Source organism: Vulpes vulpes, chromosome 3, assembly GCF_048418805.1.
Source record: "Vulpes vulpes isolate BD-2025 chromosome 3, VulVul3, whole genome shotgun sequence".
NCBI classification, from domain to species: domain Eukaryota; kingdom Metazoa; phylum Chordata; class Mammalia; order Carnivora; family Canidae; genus Vulpes; species Vulpes vulpes.
The window spans coordinates 21,735,064-21,753,119 of record NC_132782.1 but is presented as its reverse complement, the minus strand read 5'-3'; the positions used below and the strand labels follow the sequence as shown (position 1 = coordinate 21,753,119).

The 18,056-nt window shown below is 40.4% G+C and overlaps 1 long non-coding RNA gene across 1 annotated transcript in view; it reads left to right on the top strand.

The window, feature by feature from the left end:
• The first annotated feature begins 1,102 nt into the window (after window positions 1–1,102).
• Window positions 1,103–18,056, top strand: part of LOC140598110 (uncharacterized) — a 106,438-nt gene continuing 89,484 nt past the window's right edge. The window contains exon 1 of the long non-coding RNA XR_012000239.1: window positions 1,103–1,333. This is a non-coding gene — a long non-coding RNA (uncharacterized lncRNA). The remainder of the gene's footprint in view (window positions 1,334–18,056) is intronic.

Here is an 18,056-nt window from a genome sequence, read left to right as displayed (position 1 = left end):
AGGGAGCCTGTCCCGGGACTCGATGCCTCGCCTCGTTGGGGATCAGGCCCTGAGCACAAGGCAGATGCTCAACCGCAGAGTCGCAGAGTCACCCAGGCGTCCCTCAAATTCTTTGATGATGCTTCTTTTCTTTTCTTCCTTCCTTCATTTTATTTATTCATGAGAAACACACACACACACACACACACACACACACACACACACACACACACACACACCCAGGCCAAGCGAGAAGCAGGCTCCATGCAGGGAGCCCGACGTGGGACTTGATCCCAGGACTCCAGGATCACACCCTAGGCCAAAGGCAGACGCTCAACCGCTGAGCCACCCAGGGATCCCTGTCTCTCTTCTTTTCTTTTCTTTCTTTCCTTCTTTCTTGCTTGCTTGCTTTTTCTCGTTCTTTCTTCTTTCTTTTTCTCTTCTCTCTCTTCTCTCTGTCTCTCCCCTTCTTTCTCTCTCCCTTTCTCTCTGTATCTTTTCTTTTTCTCTCTCCCTTTCTCTCTTTAGTCTCTCCGTCTTCTTTCTCTCTTTCTCATTCTTTGTCCTTTTCTCTCTCTGTGTCTCTTTCTTTCTCTCTCCCTTTCTCTCTCCTGTCTCCCTCTGTCTGTCTCTTCTTTCTCTCTTTCTCTGCTTTCTCTCTCTTTCCCTTTCTGTCTCTTCTTTCTTTCTCTCTCCTTTCTCTCCTGTTCTCTCTTCTTTCTTTCTCTCTTTCTCTCTCCCTTTCTCTTTGTCTCCTTTCTCTCTCCGCCTCTTTCTTTCTCTCCTTTCTCTCTCCTTCTGTCTCTCTCCCTTTCTCTCTCTCTCTTCTTTCTCTCGCTCTCTGTCTCTCTCCCTTCTTTCTGTCTCTCTCCCTTTCTCTCCCTTTCTTTGTCTCCTTCTCTCTCTGTCTCCATCTCTCTGTCCCTCTCTCCTGTCTCTCTCTCTCCTTCTCCGACAGCGCGAGGCCGAGAGCGGGCTTCCCTGTGTCCCCGCCGAGCCGGGAGCCCCGCGCATCCCTCGAGCTCTGGCGCCGGCTGGTGGCGGGAGAGGGAAGCCGCGCGCTCGCCCCGCTCGGCGGCCCTCGCCCCCCGGCCCCCGACCTCCCGACCCCCCCCGACCTCCCGGCCCCCGGTGCCCCGTCGGGGCGGCCTCGCGCCCAGCGGAGCGGCAGGCGGTGGCGGGCGCCCTGGTGGAGCCGCGCGCACGTTGCTGCCGGGACCCGCCGCGGCGATGAGCAGCTGCATCTGTCGAGGCCGCTTAGTCCTTTTCCGTCGGTGGAGACGCTGGGACCCGGGCCTGGGACACGTGGGCGCCCAGGGCCTCGCCGCAGCGCAGCGCCCGAGACGCACAGGTGGTAAGTGAACGCCTCCCGCTGTGGTCCCGGGGCACGTCTCGCCCGGGAGCACCCCCGCGCCCGCGCCCGCGCCCCCGCCGGCTCCCAGGGGAACGACTCTCCAATGGCTAATAAAACAGAGACCCCTTCGCACGGTATTTGCAGCTGGTACATTATGAAAAAAATATATGCACATTTCAGGCCAAAGACGCTTTGTTGGGGATATGAAGTAAATTTAAGCTTGGAGGCCAATCTGTCCTCGGGTTGCAATAGGTTATAAGGATTTGCAGGAAAACTGCAAACATACAGCAGATACCTCAAGAACAAAGAATCTTTGGCAGGCCGTTTTTCTCATTTAATTAAGCTATAACTGATCTTACTAGGGTTATGGAGGGACTTCAGATGCTAATAAATAAAACCCGAAGCCGGGCCATTTCTTTCATTAAATAGCAGGAGTGTTTATAACTCTATTACTTATTGCTAAAATCAATTATTAGTACTAATATTCGATGTGGAATTTATAATGAAAACAAGCTGAAGCTTGTAAAGAACTTTTAAATAATGTCATTTGTTAATGAGCACAGGCTGTTATAGGCAACTGATGAATCACTAGATTCTACACCTGAAACTGATAATACACTCTGTTAACTAAATTGAATTTATTTAAAAACATTTTTTTTAAGATTTTATTTATTTATTCATGACAGACATGGAGTGAGAGGCAGAGACACAGGCAGAGGGAAAAGCAGCCTCCATGCAAGGAGCTGGATGCAGGACTTGACCCCAGGCCTCCAGAATCACGCCCTGGGCGGAACGCAGATGCTCAACCGCTGAGACACCTAGGCGTCCAACTAAATCGAATTTATTTATTTATTTATTTATTTGTTTGTTTGTTTATTTATTTATTTATTTATTTAGATTTTATTTATTGATTCATGAGATACACACAGAGAGAGATAGAGGCAGAGATACAGGCAGAGGGAGAAGCAGGCTCCATGCAGGGTTTCCAGGATCAGGCTCTGGGCTAAAGGCGGCGCTAAACCACTGAGCCACCCAGGCTGCCCTAAACTGAATTTAAATAAAGAATTTGTTATTAAAAGAATGTCATTTGTAGATCTATCTCAGTTCTGGAGAATAAGGATAATCTGAACCAAAATTTCTTGTAATAATATTTTTAGAAGGCAGATCTAACTTAAGAGGAGGTTTTGGGGAGGAATTATCATGACAGTCTTACCTGGCAGCCTAAAATGTTACTCTGCTGTTGGGGAAACACATTTAAAATTTTCTCTATGGGAGACCTCAGATGGTAAAATAGCTAGCTGGTCATGGTGCTGCTGTGAGATTTACGTAAACTAGAACTTTGAGCTTACTTTGTACTTTTGTTAAAAGCTGCATATTTCTTCTTAAAAATTCACCTAACCAAAAAAAAAAAAAAAAAAAAAAAAAAATTCACCTAACCTTCTTATCAACCAAGTTAAAGTGTAGACATCTTCTCTTTGGTTTTAAGTATCTTGTAACTTTTGGTGTATAATAAAGCCCTAGCTAAAAATCTTGAAATCTTTAGTTTATCTGGTCTCCTTGGAGTCTCTTTTATATCTCTCTGTGATGGAAGCTGAGCTTATCTAAATGATTTTGAGTTTTAAGAAGTATTATTATTATTATTTTTCTTGGAAAAAATTAATTTTAAGAAGGCTCTGTCAATGACGGTAGATTAATTGAAACTGAAGTGAATGATGGAGTGGAATTGTTATAGAATTTTGAGAATTAGGGGCACCTGGGTGGCTCAGTGGTTGAGCATCTGCCTTCAGCTCAGGGTGTGATCCTGGGGTCCTGGGATCAAGTCCCGCATTAGGCTCCGTGGAAGGAGCCTGCTTCTCCCTCTGCCTATGTCTCTGCCTCTCTCTGTGTGTCTCTCATGAATAAATAAATAAAATCTTTAAAAAAGAAAAGAATTTTGAGAATTACAGCAGGATAAAATAACTTATGCTGTTTTAAAACAGTTTTGTAGTATTAACTATTTTATTATTTTAAAAGATTTTATTTATTTATTCATGAGAGACAGAGACAGAGAGAGAGAGACAGACAGACAGACAGAGACACAGGCAGAGGGAGAAGCAGGCTCCATGCAGGGAGCCCAACGTGGGACTCGATCCCTCGTCTCCAGGATCAGGCCCTGGGCCAAAGGCGGCGCTAAACCGATGAGCCACCGGAGCTGCCCTAACTATTTATTTTAAATGCTGAGTTTGTGATTAGTTCTATCTTTGAAACTGTAATGGTCGCCTTAAAATATTTTGATGCCTACTATAATCCTTATGTAATTTCCCATATGCTGCTGCGTAAATGCTTTGAAATGTCATTCCATCATATTTGAAATTTACTCGTAAAGATTTTAAGATTTATCATTCACGTTTAATTTCTTATTACTTTTTTGATATTATAAAGTTAGAAATTAACTGTACATTGCAAAATGAACACAGTTGAAGGAAGGAAGGAAGGAAGGAAGGAAGGAAGAAAAATGTACCTGAGTGTGTGTGTGTGTGTGTGTGTGTGTGTGTGTGTATTTTTTTCCTCTTTGGAGATTTCTCTGATGACTTTGAAATAGTGATAGCAAATAAGCAGGTCACTCAATTTGGATTCTCCTTTCATTTGAAATAGTCTATAAAATTTTTGCAAAAGAAACAAACATAGGCTATCATTTTAACTCATGGGCGTCCCTGAATGTGACAGCATTAAAAAAGAAAGCTATAAATACAGTCACACATTCCGATGTTCACATTTGAAAAGACAAGGCATACCTGAAATGCATATATACACATAATCAGATATTGGTTTGGCCTCCAGATTACACGGTTCCTAAATTGCACAGTCTTCCCTCACAGAGTGATACTGGAGCCCTCCACAGACCTCCTCATTAGGAGACTCTGGCACAGTATGAGAAAGGGACACATCTGCCAGCAAAGTGCTACAGATGGTTCCCCTCATTAGCCTCTAGAACTCCAAGCAACCATCACGGAGGAGGCCGGGGATCTCACTTGGACAAGATGTTAGGCTGGCCTCCTGTTCAATGTCATTAGGACTTCTCCACAATAATCCCCTTAGTGTACCCTGTTGGGCTTGGGCTGGTTTCCATTTTGCACTGGCAAAGAGTCGTGACGGTGGCACCGTGTCCCACTTGCCAAGGGGCATGGTATGATTTTCAAATTTGAAAAAGTTCCCTAGGAAGTTCACACTCCTAAACTTCTTTATCTAAATGCAGTGGCAGGACAGTCTCGATGCTCTCCAGAAGCTCATTAGTCTAGCTCTTGGAGTTGCAGGCAATGCTCACCTTCATGTACGTGCTGACTTATTACGCTAAAGGCCTTGACGATCTCATTTCTCCTTTCCCCCTCAACCTACTGATTTATTGATATAATGGCATTTTAATTTTGTTTTGTTTACCCTTTGTTTATGAATCAGCCTTAAAATCAGGGCACCAAGCCCTGGCAACCGGAAATGTTAGTTAAGTTTAGCAGTAGAAACAGCAGGGGGAGCCCATACTGTTTTATGCTTTGCAGTTTCTCTGACTGGATGATTATTATAATAATAATTATAGTTGTTGTTTTACGTTTATAACAAAGATGTTTACAATCTATGTACATTTATAACATAGATGTTTAGAATTCAGATCATCACCACGTGCTAGACTATTATAATTTCAAGTCGCAGAGGGTCAATTTTTATTCTTTAGTTATATGAAATTATTATGATCCCATTAAGAATAATTGATAGGTAACAATTTGGCAGCAAGAATTTTCTTCCCTGTCTTTTAACCCAGGGAAAATCTTTTTTTTTTTTAAGATTTTATTTTATTTATTTATTTGACACACAGGGAGAGAGAGAGAGAGAGAGAGAGAGAGAGAGATAGCGAGTGCACAAGCAGGGGGAGCAGTAGGCAGAGGGAGAGGGAGAAGCAGGCTCCCTATTGAGCAGCAAGCCCCATGCAGGGCTCCATCCCAGGGCCCTGGGATCATGAGCTGAGCTGAGGGCAGGTGCTTAACCAACTGAGCCATCCAGATGCCCCTAACCCAGGGAAAATCTTATTCTGAATTTTCTCAGAAAATGAAATCAGCCAAAATCCCTATATAGTTTCTTGTGGCTGTTCTTTGACATTTATAACATACCCCCCCCCCCCCACCGAAATAAAGTGTAAAAGTTAAAATATACCAACTGATGTATTCTTGAGACTGTGATAGTGAGGGGAAGTCCCATCACAATCACTTGGTGTTCTAATATGACTCAGACTTAATTTTCAATTTTGAAGTTAATAAAATGCAAAAGCCCAGTGGCCTTTAATATTGTTTTCTTATTCTTGATGAGATCCTTGGGTCAGTAGGTTTTCAGTACCATAAAATAATAGAATATCTGAATGACTTTTTGCTCACTAAATAAGCCATTGTAATGTCTTTAGGCATACATTTTATATGTTGTAGCCCATTCTAGATTATTCTGCTCTATTGGAGGGGAAGAAACTCTAGAGTGGTACTCAAATACCTGCACTGGTGATTTTGTGCATAATATCAGAAAAGCCACTTCACAGTATGATGTTTCATTGTGATGTCAAAAAGGGTTTTATAAATTTAAACAATTTCTATTGAATAATTTTTGAATTTCTTAGGAAATAGCTTAAAACCAAGCATCAACTGTTCATTGACAGGGACACTGAATGTTGGTACAACACATGCAATTTTTTAAAAATTAAGAGAATTGGGATCCCTGGGTGGCGCAGCGGTTTGGCGCCTGCCTTTGGCCCAGGGCGCGATCCTGGAGACCCGGGATCGAATCCCACGTCAGGCTCCCGGTGCATGGAGCCTGCTTCTCCCTCTGCCTGTGTCTCTGCCTCTCTCTCTCTCTCTCTCTGTGACTATCATAAATAAAATAAAAAAAAAAAAATTAAGAGAATTTTTTTTTTTGTCAAAAGACTTTAAGGCTTAAAATTCTTTGATGGATCAACAATTCTGGGGATCCACCTTTCTGGTTCCCTCCATGCTGAAATTTAAAAAAGAGCAGTCTCAGAGTGACCAGAAAAGTTTCAGAGGAGTAGCATTTGAGTAGAACCTTGAAGGTGGAGAAGAATTTAATGGGGATGAGGGTGAGGCTGTAGTGTGTAGTTGTGGTGAGAGGGAAAGACCCTAAGGCAGAAGCACTTATGACACTTATAAGCAAAGGATCACAGTTGGAAAGGGTCACAGATCAGGGCATAGGAACCTTGGCTACCTACAAGGAGTGGGACACTATCATGAAGTTTTGATATGCAGCTTAGCAGTTAGATCTTTATTCTGGAGGCATAGGGAGCGAGGGAGGGTTTTAGAAGGTTTAGAGGGTTTAGAATAATATTCCAGAGAGACTGATTTGGTGACAGGGAACAGGGGTCATGAAGATTTAATCAAATTGATTTAGCATCAGCATTAGAAATCAAAATAAAGAAGTTATAATTTAAAGTTGATCTTTGGGGTGCCTGAGTGGCTCATTCTGCCTTCAGCTCAGGTCATCACCTCAGGGTCCTGGGATCAAGCCCTGAGTTGGGCTCCTTGCTTAGAGGGGAGTCTGCTTCTCCCTCTCCCTCTGCCCCTACCCCTGCTTATGCTCACACACTCTCTCTCAAATAAATAAATAAAATACTTTTTAGAAAAAATTTATTTATTTATTCATGAGAGACACAGAGAGAGACAGAGACATAGGCAGAGGGAGAAGCAGGCTCTCCCAGGGATCTGGGACTCTGGGATCATAACCTGAGCCAATGGCAGACCCTCAGCCAGTGAGCTACCCAGGCGCCCCAATAAATAAAATCTCGTAAAAATGTAAAGTTGCTGTTCACATAATTTTAGAATATGCTTTACAGTTTTTTTTTTTTAAATCATCTTCCTTGGTTATTATACTCAATGCTAAAATCCGGGAGAACAAGTCCACGTAGAGCTGTGTGTGGATATTTTCTTTCCATGAATATTAATAATAACATCTTGCATTTGGGAACAGATTTTATTATTCTAAATATCAACATATTGTTTTGTTCTTTCATCAACCTGGTAAAGCTAATGGATGCTTGCATAAAAATAACAGGGGTTACAAGCCCATCTCTTTGCTCCTATGTCTTTTTGTAAATGTAGATTGAGAGATTAGACTGAAGCTATGGCTGTGTCAGTTTCTCCGTGAAGAGTTGAAAATATTATTTTATGGTTATTTGTGTTTTTTTTTAAGATTTATTTATTTAAGAGAGAGAGAGAGAGAATGAGCAGGGGGAGGGGCAAAGGGAGAGGGACAAGCAGACTCTCCGCTGAGCAGGACCCTGAGATCATGACCTGAGTAGAAATCAAGAGTTGGACACTTAACCGACTGAGCCACCCAGCCATCCCTCTATGGCTATTTATTTCAAACAAGCTTTGAATTTCATTTTGTGGGTGTCTTACACTGTGGTACTATTGTTGGTTTAATTATATACTCACAGCAAGCACTTTTTGGAGGGAAATAGAGTATCATCCAGTTATAGGTTAATTGTTATTTGGTATATCTTTTTTTCTGAAAAAATTTACATATATACTATATTAATATTGATACTAAAACTTTTACTTGATCCAGAAGAGAAAAGGTACAGTAACATGAAACAAGCAAAAGGGAGTCCTAATTATAGACAGAGAAGACATTTTTAAAGTTTTTGTAAAATATAATATTTTTTTAAAAATTTGAATAAAATACAATTTACATCAATACATTTAAAAGCCATATACTATACTTTTTAAAAAATACCACAGTGGGGGTGCCTGGGTGGCTCAGTGGTTGAGCATCTGCCTTTGGCTCAGGTTGTGATCCCGGGGTCTGGGGATGGAGTCCCACATTGGGTTTCCCTGCATGGAGCCTGCTTCTCCCTCCGCCTGTGTCTCTGCCTCTCTCTCTCTCTCTCTCTCTCTCTCTCTCTCTCTGTCTCTCGTGAATAAATAAATAAAATCTAAAAAAAAAAACCAAACCCAGAATATATTGGCAAGGGAGCCTGTAAGACAATCATTTTTTTCTAAACTACCTGACACAAAGTGGGAACTTAGATGAGATTGGGCCTGTTCAGGGTGGTAAAAAAAAAAAAAAAAAAAAAAGGAAACTTAGAATAATATTAGCTACTCAGTGTTCAAACTCTTTTAATGCAGTATATATGTTGTCTATTGAACCAAAAGTACCAGGACCCCTGCAACACATCATTTGTGGCTTATGTGGCCGTAATTATCAACTTTGACTTCTATGTCAATGCTTGGTTCCATCTAACTTTATAAAAATATATAGAGCTCTTTAGACCCTGTGTTTGGCATTATCACAATTTTTGCTTGGCTCAGACAGGGCAGGTTGATTATCATTAAAGTGTTATTTATTTCTATTTTATTAAGCCCCTTTTACATTCATGTTACAGGTTAATTTATACTTTTATTTCATGCACTACTTGGCTTTACTGATTAATATGCCCCATGGCATTCAATAAAGTCAGGCAGTGGAGGAAATAAGAGTGGTATTAATTTCTAACATTGCTATAAATTTGCCTTAATAAAACTAGCTCAATACCACTGCAGAAGTAATACAATGGATGCTTCCAAATTGTTAACAAAGATGCAACTAAACAATTTTCTTTCCTGAATTTAACATCCCCCAATTGCCTTTTCTTTCAAGTGTTGAAATGAAACCTGACATAATTTTTCCCTCTTTAAAAGGTAATATGATAGTTGGCATAATACAACAGCACATAGCCCTGCATTTGACTTTATTCCAACACTGTACTTAGACTTAAGGTTACAAACGATGCAAATTAACTCAGGCCCACAGGCCCTTGGGGGTAGGGGGTGGGAATAACTGTGTTGATGTAAGGATTTTTGTAAAGACTAAAATTATCTTAAAAAATGTATGTCTCCAGCCTCAGTTATTTGTCCTTCTTTTGTGTATTAATGCTCAGGCCCAATAGTAAATATTATTACTGTGAAATCTGATAACATGAAGGGGATAGTGAAAAATCTTTGTGCTGGAATTATTTTTTTGTCAGTTAACCCACCACTCCCACCTGAACTGTGTAATTAAATAAGGTTATAATTAGGATTTATAGGAATTTATGAAGACAGGACACACTACCATGCACTGATTTTGGGGGTCACAAAATTCTGATGATAAAGAATGTACTCTCCTGATAAGTAGCCAAATTCATATATTAAAAGACAACACATTCTATCCTTTTCATTTATTAGATTGTAGCGAGGCTGGCCAAAAAAATTGTAAAATCAGAAATTTGCCCTCATTTCCATGGTTCTGAAAGAATTAGTACACTTTATTCATTCTGAAATTCCACCTTTTCTCGCCGTTCAATAATTTAAGTTCTAGCATTTATGGATTGGAAAGAAAATTGATTTTTAAAAAAGCAGCAAACAACATTAAGAAATTCTCCTTTGTGTAAAAGTGTCAGGAAATGTGTTCATTCAACAGATAGACATTTATTGATTAGCCTCTGTGCCAGGCACTAATCTCATCCTGGGAACAGAACTGCGAGATAGTTATGGTCTCTGTCTCCTTAGAATATACAGACTTGCTCTTTTATTTACTTTAATAAAATGGTGGTGAAGTTTCACACGTTGATAAGGAAGATACTTGAGGACAGAAAAAAATTCTTATTTGGGGTCTGTTTGTCTTTTGAATGGCTGAGGAACTTCTAGATTGCTTAAAGTCCCCTTCAAATCATACCAAAGTAATAGGCATCTTTGCTCATAAAACAGTTCAAGAAACAGTGGAAGAGTGAGTCATCTGACATCGATGCTGTGCTCAGGAGCATATTTCTTGGCTTTTACTAAATCAACCTAATGGAGTGATTCCCATCCCTCCACCCCCCACTCCAATGAATCCAAGTCTCTTAGCAAGACAGATCTGATCTTACTGTGTTTTCCCTTGTTCATCTTTTGGTTAAAATCAACTCTCAGGTAATTCACATTAAAAAGATGCATCTTTTCATGTTCCTATTTTTATGCGATTTCTAGCTTTATGCAAAAAAAAAAAAAATCCCCTCTTGGCTGTTTCTATTACCAAGCCCAAACTGATTCTCTTTGCTCATAGAAATGAGACTTGAAGAATAAGTATTTCTTTTTTTTTCTATTTATTATTATTATTTAAAGATTTTATTTACTTATTTTGAGATAGAGAGAGAGGGAGATAGCAAGCGCGAGAGAGCACAAATGGGTTGGAGGGGCAGAGGGAGAGGAAGAAGCAGACTCCCTGCTGAGCAGGGATCCTGATGAGGGGCTTGATCCCAGGACCCAGATCAGGACCCCAGCCGAAGGCAGACGCTTAACTGAGCCACCCAGGTGCCCCAAGAATGAGTATTTCTGAATCACTCCTCAAACCAGTTTTTAGTAAAAAGTTATTTTCAAGAGAATAATCTAGCTCTTGGATCCTGAGAAAGTTTTAGCAAGTAAAGAACGGTTTGTTTCCGGGAACCAATGTATATCCAGACCCTGGAAAATAAGGGGCTTGCATTGGGTTACCAGTCCTGCTGTAACCTTTACTCACAAACATGCTGACTCAATGAACTGCCTCAATCCACTGAGAAAGTCCCATCCTAGTGTCTGCTGGCTCCAGAAAATCTGGTTGTTAGCTACTTCAGAAAAACTGTTTGGAAAATTGGCCTGAACTTATTAATTTTGATGTGTTTTGATGGATCTTATGAAGTGGACAGACACAATCTAGTTCATTGTATTTCAGGAGATTTAATAATGCCATTGATTGACCAGTAGCTGGTCAACACACAAAGGGATTTACACGCACACTCCTAGCTATTAGGCTAAATTAAAGCTAAAGTTTTGCCTAATAATCAAATGGAGAAATCTTATTTAGGTAAGAATAAGAAAATCTGACCTGTTGGTAAAATGAGTTAGCCAGAGGGGTACCTGGGTGGCTCAAGTCAATTAAAGTGTCTGACTCTTGGGTTTGGCTCAGGTCATATCTCAGGGTTGTGGGATTGAGACCCCTGTCGGGCTCCACACTCAGTATGGAGTCTGCTTGTCCCTCTCCCTCTGCTCCTCCACCACCTAAAATAAATAAATAAATACAATCTTAAAAACATGAGTTAGGCAGTGAATTGAAACAGAATGTATGTGTTTTTAGCTAATAGGAAATTGAAATTTACTGTTTGCAACACCTCAAGACTTTAAACCCATGTATAATTACATTTCTTGAAATCCCCACCCCCCAAACCCATCTAGTCCAAAGTAATAGTAAATAAAATACAAATTAAATAATGCACCAAATGCTTTCATCTTAAATTCCTATCCTATAAGTAAAGCTAAAAACCTTAGGAGTCTCTAAAAATTTATTTTAGTAAGTCATTCTTTGCCGAGCTTCCTGGGAGAATAATGCTGAACAGAATGAACCAACTGCAAAAATAGGATAGTTTTGCAAATATTGGTGTAAAAATATATGTTTAAAGCAAAGAGAACTTATTTGATTGGTGAGAACTAGACAATATTGTTGCAACTTTAAATTTTTTATGGCCTCAACTTAAATCTTTAGTTAATCACGTGATCAGAACGCAACAAAATATATGCGAATGTGAAGCAAAGGGTGTCAAGATTTCCCCCTCTGTATTTATTTTTTAAATGACTCTGTTCAAGAATTAGTACCCTTTGAGGATAAGGGTATTATTTTCTTTTTTGAAGGGAAGCATTGTACTCTATAGTATGACTGGTACTGTCTTTTGTGCCATTATTAATACATTTCCTGTTTAAGGAAATGACTTTTTTTTTAACATGATATTTAAACTTCAAAATAAGTGCTATTGACTTTTAAAATGTCTTATCTTACCAATGTCATTCTGGGCATGAAGAATAAAGTATGGGAAATGCTTGTCATAATAATCCTATTGTCATGAGAGTCTTCTTTTTGAATAAAGTGGCTCACAATTGGTTTTCCTTTTTGGGGGGCAATTGGGAGAGAGAAAGTAAGTTTCATAGATAAAGCAAACAGACGCTTCCCTTTTAGAGTAATGATTTTTTAAATACAAGTATATAATATCCCTATAATATAAATAAAGATCGGGAATAAATTCCAGAGGTCTTGTCTTCATATTTCCAAAAGCCATGCTAGTCTCCTCATACAGTTGTAGCTAATGAATTTTTGTTTCCCTTCATTTTAATTTTTTCGTTCTTAATTGCATTCTTCAAAACCATCATTTAAAACTTAACCAGATTTGAATTGCAATATTAAGCACAGAAAATAGCAATTGCAAAGGTTAAGTTTGTGGTATTGGATTTTTCATGTTATGTACTTAAAGCATATTTCACCAGAATAACATATATGATTAATGTGTATTTAATAAATGATGTAGATTCCACTGTGAAAATTCCAGCATTTACTGAGTGGAATCTGTTTATTTTTCATTTAACTACCAGAGTTCACATATTTTTTTCAGTTATAAAATAAGCAAGGTATTAATACTGTTTGTTTATATATATACACATATATATATAAATAAGCATAAGTTTTATTTTATATATAAGTTTTTATTATATATGTATAATACAAGCACACGTTTTAGGGTTTTCATTTGATATACATATATGTATATAATATCTTTATTGTTATTAAGGCTTTTATCTTAAACCCAATGTGACCCTCAGTTTTGAAAAGTACAGGGAGCACTTCAATGAATGATTAAGTCTGCAAAGTGCACAAGTGTCTTAATTGTGCATTAATAATAGATAATACTTATTACATACTTACTTGTGTTAGGCAATGTGCATAAGTGCTTTGTGTACATTTGTTCCTTTACCTTCACAAGAAAGCCAGGGGGGTAGATTTTTTTACCCTCATTTTAGAGTGAAAACCAAACTTGGGATTAAATGATTTATTTAAAGTCTACAGCTAGTTACTGGTCGAGCCAGGATTTTAACCTATGGCTATCCGTGTGGTTTACACCCACAGTACATGGAACAAGAGCAAATAGCTTTAATTTACTTGTAAGTTTACTCGTAAAGTTTTTGATTAGTTAAATATCAGGTGGAAAATATAGGAAATATGACAAGACCAAGAAATATTAAAAGACAGAGTCTAAGGAACAAGGATATGACACATTTACTTTCTTCCCTTGTAGAAAGAGTAAGAGAGAGATTACAGTAGAAAAGATGGCAATGCAGTCCTGTCACACTATGAAATGAGCAATGATTATTTGCACAATTCATTAATTCACTTAAGCAGGATTTTGTTGGTCACTGTGATGCATGGTGGTGTACAAAGGTAAGAACAATGTCCACCTTTGAGGAGTGTACAGCCTAAAGAGGATATAGACCATCACACAGATAGTGCAGTTCTTAAGAATGATCAGGAATTGTGCTGATGACAAAAGAAGGTATGTGATGGGTGGAAAAGAGACTTGTCTTGAGTTTCAAAGATTTACAAGTGAGGCAGATGATATGGTGAAGGGTGAGGAGGGAGGGTGAGGTCTTCCAGGTGGAGAGAACAGGGGGAGTAAATGCAAGAAAGTGCAAGGGAGTTTGGGTGGGTTAGCATAGCAATAGATGATCCTGAAGATGGACAGACAGACCAGATTCTCCAGGGCTAAGGTTCATAGAAGTTCATATAAAGGCTCTAGGGAAGAGGTCGATAGATTTACTCGTTAGGATAAACACTCTGGCTAAAGTGCAGGGAAAGGATTGGGGAGGGGCCACAATGGAGAAGACCAGGTAGGAGGCTGCTGGAAGACAAGGGCCTGACAAGTGGTAGAGATTTGGTGAGAAGAGGACAGCTCAGGAACAGTGTCCTGATGTTGAGAAAAATGTTTGTTGGGTTCCAAGAAGGTCCCTGGTGACTCTTACTAGAGCAGTCTCAAAGCTGGTGGGGTTGAGGAGTGACCAAGGGTTGAGTGGAAAGGAAATATAGTCAGTGCAGTCTCTGAGTTTTCTCCTGTTCTACTCCCTGTGGTGATTTCCTCATCTACCCCCAATCTCTGAGAAAGAAAAAAAAAAAAAAACACTTACTGGGCAATTAATGAAAACCAGTGCATTGTGGGAGCTTCGAAATGACCCTGTGATGGAGGCCCTCCCATGATCTTTGTTTCATAGGTGGAGAGCGTGCAGGGTCTGAAAGGCTTATACACCAGCCCAGGGCCCACAGTTGGCCAGTAGCAGGCCTCTAGTTCAAATCCAGATCTGTCTGCTTCTTGAGCTCACAATGCAACCACTGCCTTCTTCTAGAATTTAGTCTTCATGCCGGCTCTTCTTTCCTCTCCTTGCCAATCTGCATAAATGATGCATAAAGCTTAATGTGTTCTTTTTCCTGATGCATTTTTGGAATGATCATAAGATGTGCTTATTTTACATTTTTTATTGTGAAATATAACATAGAAATAGAAAAGTGAAGGTAGCATGAGTGTAGAGTTTGAGGAAGAGTTACCAGACCTCCAGAAATTGTCTCCCTTCCTATTTTTCCCTCTCCTCTCAGAGGCAGCCACTCATCCAGTTTCAGTGGCATTATTACCTTACGTTTCTCCATAGTGTCCCAATCTGAATTATGCATCCCTAAACAATAGTGTAGTGTTGCCTGTTTGGGCACTTTATGGGGGTGGAGTTATTCTGTCTTGCTTCTTTTGCCCAAAATTATATTTTGTGTTGGGGGTCCTTGCTGGCTCAGTCGGTAGAGCATGTGACTCTTGATCTTGGGGTAGTGAGTTTGAGCCCCATATTGGGGGTAGAATTTACTTAAAAAAATAAAACAGACTTTAAAAAATATGTTGATAAAAATGACGTTTTGTGTTGCGTGTGTGTGGCATTAGTGCAATCATTTTCAATGCTGAATATTTCGTTGTATGAATTACCATGTTATTTATCTGTTTTATTGTCTAGGGACATGTAGGTTATTTCCAGTTTTGAGTAATTATGACCAGTGTTGTCCCTTTTTTGGTTAAGCCAAAGGCAAGATGCTCTAAGAACGCAATTTTAAATATCTTTAAATATTTTAGGGGGTTAGGAGCTCTTTCTAATTTTCTTGAAATGAAACCCCACAGGTGGCTCCTGTGGGGTTCCTGATTTGCTGACTCATGAGGCCAAGCCTGAGGACTGTGAGGAGCATTTCTAAATTAAAATGTTTAAAGAGGTCAGGTGAACTGAAAAAACAAAGAAAGAGTTATTACCAGATCCCCCCATTTCCCCTAGCTTTTCCACTTCATTGTTGCAATCTTAGCTAAATGCAGTCAGCTTGCATATTTTCCTACATCAGTCCTTTGATCAGCAAAGTAATTTCTTTTCCTTCCTCTGTACAAGTCTTTTAATTATAGTAAGCTCATTCTTTGAAGAACAAACATGGTAAAAAATATGAACAACTTGAATAATTTTAGCAGCTACCTAAAAGAACTGGTTTTACATGGGATGAAATGATAACTATTTAGTTTGTGTAACACGAATCATTGAAATATAATGCAACCAGTAATAAGATCAGAGCATATCATATATTTAATAACAACATAGAAAGTAGAGTGTAGCCCAGTGGTTTTGAGTACAGGCTCTGGAGACAAACTGAAATCAGGTTCCTGCTCCATCTCTCGCTACCCACGTCAGCTGGGTGAATTTCTTAACCTTTCAGACTTGGCTTTCCTGAACCACACGATGAGGATGGTAGTAGTACTTATTTCATAAGGCTATTGTGAGCGCCTGATAAGAAAATTATGAGTACTTAACAGGGCCTGCTTTAGTAAGGCTCAATAAATGTTACTTATTTCCAATAACCCAACCAAAAGGGTAAAATAACCAGAGTATTTATTGATAGATCTTAACAGAGATCTTATGTCATAGCTACATATTCAACATTTAAGAGGCTCCTGGACTGTGGTAGATGCTGTAGGTCATACAGATCACAGGAAATCACAGACAAGTGGCAACATTAAATGAGACATGTTTGGATGTCGTACACCTGAAGCTAATATAACCTTGTATGTTAATTATATTTCAAAAAAAATTAAAAAAAGCACAGCATAGGGATTACAGTCAATAATACTGTAATAACATGGTGAGAGATGGTGACTGCACTTCTCATGGTGAGCACCGCGTGATGTATAGAATTGTTGAATCACTGTGTTGCACACCTGAAGCTAATATAACATCGTATGGCAATTGTACTTCAATAAAAAGAATAAAGACATGACGGGTAACCTTAAAGTAAGAAGTGATCACCGATCAGCCAGAGGTATAGCTTTCCAGGAGCTGTATTTTGAATTTGATCTTATACCAAGTAATAGACATCACTTGGCCAAGAAGAAACTTGAAGTCCTTTCATCCAGAAGATATGCGTGTGCCAAGAACATCTCTTTTGGGAGATGTCAGGAATAGATGGGGTTGGGGTGAGGAAGGGAGCAGTAGCTGGTGGGGTATTTTTGTCAGCAGCATCTTTAAGACACATATATTTATTAGATGGTAGGAAAAAAATAAGGATTTCGGTTCCATTCGGATTGCCTTACTGAATCATAACCCCTTAAAGTAAAATGAAAGCAATCGTACAGTATCCAGTTTGGCACATTATAGGAAAGAGAAAAATGGTAAAAAAAAATTCGGCCAAATAACCTTTTCATGTTTTCCTCCTCATAATACATAACGAAGCACATTTGACATTTCAAAGACTTAAAGCTCATACTTGAACAAGCAGTGATGAAATTCCTGCAAGAGTCATTTGAGCTAATATATATATATATATATATAATATTACAAATGTATATATATACATTTTTTCCTTCTTTTCCTTTGCTTTTGTTAGATAAGCCTCCTTCCGCACTGCTTCCATTGTCGTTTGAGTATTTTATTTTATTTTATTATTTTATATTTTATTTTATTATTTATTATTTATTATTTTTATTTTTATTTTTATTTTTTTATGATCACGCTCTCAGGATTGTTCCCAGGACGTCGCACGACCCCGGTTCCCCTGGAGGCCGCGCGCCCAGACCCAGGGGATCCACTAGATGGCGCGCAGACCTGCCGCGGGCCCGGGAACAGGGCTGCAGGGCCCCAGCCGAGCCGCGCGCAGCCGCTTCCCGCGCTCGGCTCCGGGGCTGGGAGCTGCTGCTGGTGCGGAGCCCGAGAGCCCCGCAGCCTGGCTGCGGGAGGCGCGGACAGACAGACAGACAGGCAGGCAGTTCCCCGCTGCGGCTCGCAGCCTGCTCGCGGGCGCTGTGCGTGCTGGCAACTCAGCAGCCACGCAGAAGCTGCCCCTAAATGCAAAATATCAGTGTAGGCGGCAACACCGCTATCCGTAGGGAAGGGGGGGAAAGGGACAAGGAGGAGGACGAGACCAAGGGGGAGCTTGGTGTCAGCCCTGGGGCGTGCACAGCGCTCCCCCCCGCCCCCCGCGGAGCCGCGCTCGCTCGGGGGCACCGCCGGGGCGCGCAGTGTGCGGGACAGGAGCGCTCGCTCCATCGAGCGGCACCGGCAGGTGCCCTCACCTCCCGGGTGAAATGCTGCCGGCTTTGTGAGATCGCGTTGAGCCTGTTCACATTCGCCTAGAAAGGGCCACAGCTCTTCTTTCCAATCCGGGGTAGCGGGTAATGACTCCGGCAAGGTCTCCCTGCCTCCTTCAGGTTTACGCGGGGCGGTGGGGGCGGGGGGCCCATTTCTCATCGTCGGGCCCAAGCTGCGATCAGCAACATTGAGCCTTACTCTGGAGCTCGTCACATCAGTGTTGCTCTTAGGTGATTAAAAAGGAGCAGGGCAGCCCGGGT